Below are 6,221 nucleotides of genomic sequence, written 5' to 3'. Positions count from 1 at the left end.
TATAGGACAAATGTTTAAGGCATAAGATCCTCTTTGTGAGGTACTTTTGTGGGTTCTCCAGTTATTGCAGGTGTTTAGTGAGCTACATGCCAAATGAGGCATTGTACTCAATTATTGGTCTAATGAGGGAAGAGTAGAGGGAGACAATGACCTCTTTTTTCCTGGATGCAAAACCCTTATTAATGAGATGTGCCACATAGAAGGGCTTTCTGACCACAGTGGCAATGCAGTGGTCAAAGCAGAGGTTGCTGTCAACCTGTGTTCCCAGATCTCTTATAAAGCTTTCTGTGTTCAGTGGACTACTATCAATGTGGTAATTCATGGGAATTGGGTTTTTCCCAAAGGGAATGATGACACATTTTTTGGCATTGAGCTTAAGGCCATGGTTCTGACACCAGTTGTTGGTCTCAGTGAGGCCTTTCTGTAGGATGTCAACATCATTTGGGAAGTTAATAATAGCTCCCAAGTTGCAGTCATCTGCAAACTTTGTCAGCCAGACCCCTTTGTGTTGCCTGGACATCATAGAAGCAGATGCTAAGCAAGAGAGGACCCAGGACTGAACCCTGTGGGACTTCACTCATGGCTGGTCAACAGTCTGACTTGGAGTTAGCTACTTTCACACTGTGGGTGCTACCTGTGAGCCAGTTTCTAACCCACCTAGTGATATAGGGGTTGATGCCTAGCTTAGTGAGTTTTTCTATGATTCCTGAGTGGGGAATGGTATCAAAGTCCTTTGCCAGATCAAGGTAGGCTGTATGAACCACCTTGCTTTCATCCACAGCTCTGGTGACAGACTCAAAAAAGTTGACCAAGTTGAACAGGCATGATCTACCCTTCACAAAACCAAACTGTGTGGGATCCAGAGTTTGGAAATTCCCTATATCCTTGTTTATTAGGTCCACAATGATGCATTCCTTAGCTTTGCATATCAGTCTCACCAGGCTAATGGGGTTATAGTTCCCAGGGACTGTAGTCACTCATCCTTTGTGGAGAGGGATGACTGTAGCAGTGGACCATTTGGTAAGGACAAAGCCTGAGGTGAGACTGTGATTGAACAGGGCACACAAGTGAGGTGTCAGTTTACTCTGTAGTTCATGTAGAACACAGCCAGGGATTTTGTCAGGTCCCATAGAAGCTGTATTCTTGGCCTTGGACAGTGCTGTTTTAACCTGTGGAACAGTAATACAGGGTGCCAGGCAATCTACTGGTATTGTGACTGGTCCTTTGGGGGTTGAGAGGGGTAAAGTTGGCACTGAATCTGTTGGCCAGTATATTGGCAATATATGTTGGCTCGGTATAGAGTGCAGTAGCTCAGAGCAAATCTGGGTATTGCCATGGAGCTTTTTTACATAACTATAGAAGGTCTTGTGGTTGTCTTTACTATCTGCTGCAATTCTGTTTTCATAGTTAGCTTTAGAGGATTTGATGAGGGATCTCAACTTTTTGTTGAGGCTGATAAGGAAGTTTTTCCATTATTGGGACTTCACCTTATTCCGCATCAGTTTCCTCCTTCTGTTGTAGAATTTGTTTATGGGAGGAGACCACCAGATTGGCTTCCTTTTTTTGAAGGAGAGCATCTTGGTTCTATTGGGTATGGTGAGATGCATGCATTTGTGTATGTGTTCATACAGTGCATTGGTGTATGATTTGGCAGTCATGCAACTATTCTCCATTTGCATCGGTGCCGTGAAGTTAGCCACCTCTGTTTTTAGGAGCCCAAAGTTAGCTTTGGAGAAGTTTTTCATAGTGGTTACCTTTGTAGGGAGGGTGGGAGGGATGTGGATTTCTAAGGTGATTAATTTGTGGTCAGATCTAACCAAGGAGGGGTTGACTATTGGTGTAGAGCAATGGTCGCCCATGTTAGTAATGACCAGGTCAAGGATGTTGCTACCTCTAGTGGGACTATGAACGAGCTGTTCCAGGGCATTGGAATTAATGAATTCCAGGAAACACATTCATGTCACAAACACATAATTTAGTTATGAGGAGAAAACCAATCATAATCTTTTATTTAATGTGTTCTTGACATGAACATCTAGATCCACCTCTCAAGCTTCTCTTCACTCCATTTTCAAGATGAATTTCTTGACATTCTGGTCTTGACCACAAACCAGTTTGTTATGATTAGAGACTAGGGAACATTTTTATATCTTTGAAAATAATTGCTAAGATACATAGTAGAAAGTTAAGGCAGTCTGCCTATTATGTAGGTGTCCTGAAAGAGATAAACACGTTTATCTGGTATAAAAGTCTATTCTTAGGAAAGGCCCAGTTTTATGGAATTTGGAATCAGGGCTCTGACACATGACTGTCTCATTTTGAGAAGGTTGTGATTACCTGAATAATCATAAGGTAAGATATGGCATGTTTTAAGGAGCCACAATGAAATATAACATTAGTCAAAAGCATGCTACACTAGGAGGCAGAAGCAAGGAGCAAAATTAGAAGCAATCAAGATTATGTATGTATAAATATATTAAATAAATGTAAAGGCTGTTGTTGTCTATTAGCCCTTCATTGTGAATTATGTCATTTTTTTTCAACAAATCAGTCAGTATATTTTTGACAACCTTTGTTAATATGACATTACTGTATAGTACGACAGTTCCTCCCAGTTCTGCATTCCATTAATTCCACTGGCATACAAATGCATCAGTACACACCTTTTACCTTTATTTCCTTTTTGGCAGGAACCACAATAGTTGCAAAACTACTATAATAAGCAGCAGTAAGAAATATCAGAGCCAGTGTATTGTATTTTACCGGAGGGGAAGGTAAGACTGAGTTTATCCCTTTATGAATTGCTGATATGTTGCTGTAACAATATTTTTCTAATATCTGTTTTGTATTGTAGTATTACTCAAGATCTGATGTTTTATTTGGTTTGGGTTCAGAAAAAATGTGTTCATGGGTTGAGGGAATGTTTCATTTACAAAAAGCCCATGATGGTTTAAAAAAGACTGCAGATTATTACATCTAACTTTTATCTACTGAGGCTACATTCCTACAGGAACTACAACAGGAAAAATAGTTTCAGATAGAAGTGTTAACAAACATTTTTGTTATTGTCACTCTAGGGTGTGTTGAGGTTTCCATCATAGGACACATTGTGGCGGTGTAGTCTCTGAAGTTTCACAATTCAGATTTGCAGCCCAGTGGATTTATTTACTAATTTATTAATTAGATTAATGAGGAGATTCAGTATAAACCAGTTTCATTCAGTACCCAGAGAAGGTACACATTACAATGGAATAGTCAGATGATAATTTAAGGGAGAACAAGGTTTGATTCCCAGACAGGTAGTAAATTTTACAATTTACACTATTTGTCTTTGCATCCAATCTCTCTTGCTTTCTTTATTTCTGTGGCCGAATAAACCAAATTGATTAAACAGTATTCTTACTTATGAGAATATACAAACAGAATTACTAAAAATCTAACACACTGGGTTTATTTTCTTGTATTGTATAGCTCTATAATATATATTTGTCTTGTATATCTACTTCAATTTGTATTATGTAAAAATTTTCTTGACTTTCAAAGTTAAGCTGATGTTATGCAAAAATTTCTGTGATTGTATGGAGCTTTTCTCCCCATGCCTCCACTGAAAATGGGTCTTTGGGCCCAGTGGACTTTCCTGGTCAACAAATTTCAATAAATAAATAAATAAATAGTAGCTGTACTCTTTCATTCATGTAGCTTGGACAGATAGATGGTGCCCTTAAATTTACAACAGAATTCACAGGCATCACCCTCCTTGTAAAAGGTAGTAGAGGCAGAGGGTCAGTTTTAACAAGGAGTGCATGGCCTCTGGTCTGACCTGCCTTCTCTTATATAGCCTATGTTCCTAACTGCTATTATTTTGCACAAAATCCTAGAAGACAGCTGACTGGAACAGGAATACAGCAATTCAAGTATTAGCATTATGCAGAGCTTCCTAGCTTTATGAACATCTAAAGTCCTTTAAATGTCATACATTATATAATGTATCATGACAGTGTTTGCATATTTTTAAATGCACATTTTATATACTGAAATTAATATTGACTGTACGTGTCATTTATAGTCTAGGATTAGACTTCACAAAATATGTAAATTATGCCTGATGGAGTTATATTTTACAATCCATCTAACTGTATGCATGCATGTAAATAGAATTCTTTCAGAAACAGGATATGTTATTTATTTATTCATTGTTAATACTGATTAACCACTGAAAGACTTTTTGCACTGATTATATGGTATATGGGATTTCAAACAGTGTTGTGCCAGTTACTTATAAAAGTAATAAGTTACTATTGCTAGTTACTTTTAAGTGAAAGTAATATATTACTATTACTAGTTACTAACTAAAGCGTTACTGTTGAGTTACTTTTACATAAGTATAGTTTATCAATTCTCATGTTCAGATTTACTCACACAGTACTTGTGTGTGAGGAATACATGCTTACTACACATGAATACGAGTGTATTAAAGCATTGCACATGACCTGGAGCATATCCATGTGTGGACATGAAACAATTAGTGCAGACCTGACACTTCCAAGACAATAGTAATGGCAGTCCATGCCACTCTGATGGACTCCAAGGCTTTGGCTTTGAAATCACTGACTTTCTAAGACAGAATATGTTTGAGTTTAGTTCAAAAGATGCAAAATGTTGGAGTGGTCATTGGTTATAAATGGACACTGTAGTCCACAGTGTCTTCTTCTTATTATCTAATTAATGCCACCCCAATTAGGTTTGTTAATCCGTCCCCTTGTACCTGATAAACCTGCGGGAATATTATAATGTAGTTTGAACCAAAAAAAAGTGCAGCCTGAAACTTGGTTATTTACTGCACTGTGTATCAAGTACATTTGGAAAATACTACCATGGTGGTTTTGAAAATTCCCAACAACAGGTGGTTTTAACATGTCTCCCAAGGTCCTATATTTCCAGATTAACCTATTTTGATAACATAACTGTCATCAACTTTGATATTACTAATTCTCAAAGCTGAGCTGATCAACCATTAATTTCTTGTCTGCATGTTACTTTACTACTTTCTTTTAATTTGCAATGTGCTTAATTCTTTAAGCACAGTAATAAAATGGATTTTAATTTGAATCTCAGTCATACCTCTCAACTGTTCAGATTTTCACCCATATTTTGGTCTATTACTCATATAATTTGTGGTTTTCTGTCAAATCTCTGATAAATAAATAACATACAATTGAGTTTCAGATTGCGTATCCTTCAGAAAATGCCTGTTAACACAAACACTGTTATTCTAGCTCCTTTCTAAGTGTACAAGAACAATATTTAGACTCTACGCCCTCATTATTTTAGGCTTTGTCCAGATTTTTTGCACGAATAGGTTGAGAGGTATGATATCAGAGTCACTACCACCTGCAGTTACACACCTGATAAATGTGTAAGACGCTGACAGTAAACTAAGGACAGCAGTCAAAGTTCTGACTCCCTTCTTGAAAACTCAGAAATCTCCTATGAGGTGTGAACAAAGTATATCAATAGACATTCATCAAATTCTGACTCAGTTATCATTCTGTTTTTTTTTTTCCTATTTTAAAATTATCTTGGCATGACAAATCTAACATTGTGTTTCATTTTTATTCACTTATGACTACTAGAAAAAAAAATGTTGGAGAGAGACATGTTTCTTTAAATGGATAAAGAGTCCCTCCTTCTTGAATCATTGAATTCATAAAGCAGTTCACATTGCCCACTGAGATTTGAGAGTCCTTTCAATTCCAAATACAGTCATACTCTTTGTTTTAAAACCCCAGTGCTACACACTATGAAACCACAAGTCAAACTGACAACATCCAGATTGCTACAAAACCTGGATAGGCTGCTTCAATTCCCAATATATTTTTACAGACTAGAATTCTACATAAGGAGGAATAAATACTTTTGGAGGAGATACCAGAATGGAAAGGAATAGACACCTCCACTTTGCTACAGGTACAGGTCTGCCGGAAAATTGTCTTACTGAATACATCCTTGTCAGTAGAGTATAAGGATTCATGCAAAGTCAAGAACTGTTCTGTAAGCAATTTATCAGACTAATATTTCTCAGAGAATCCACCTCGATAGGCTTTTCATTAAAAGTAAACCTTTACCCCTGACCACACATATTAAAGACAGAAAACCTTTTACCTTTTACTTCTCACATCCCGAGACCAAAAGACAGGGGGTCTCATATACCATAAATTAGA

At 37.2% G+C, this 6,221-nt stretch overlaps 1 protein-coding gene across 1 annotated transcript in view; it reads left to right on the top strand.

Moving 5' to 3' along the window:
• The first annotated feature begins 3,278 nt into the window (after positions 1–3,278).
• The window catches only part of LOC122792286 (uromodulin-like), a 360,676-nt gene continuing 357,733 nt past the window's right edge, over positions 3,279–6,221 (top strand). Inside the window, exon 1 of the mRNA XM_044060058.1 lies at positions 3,279–3,299. The gene's annotated coding sequence lies outside the window, so the exon portion shown is untranslated. The remainder of the gene's footprint in view (positions 3,300–6,221) is intronic.

This window comes from Protopterus annectens, chromosome 1.part2, assembly GCF_019279795.1.
Source record: "Protopterus annectens isolate FY-2018-M chromosome 1.part2, PAN1.0, whole genome shotgun sequence".
NCBI lineage: Eukaryota > Metazoa > Chordata > Ceratodontiformes > Protopteridae > Protopterus > Protopterus annectens.
This window is presented reverse-complemented; position numbering and strand designations above follow the sequence as displayed.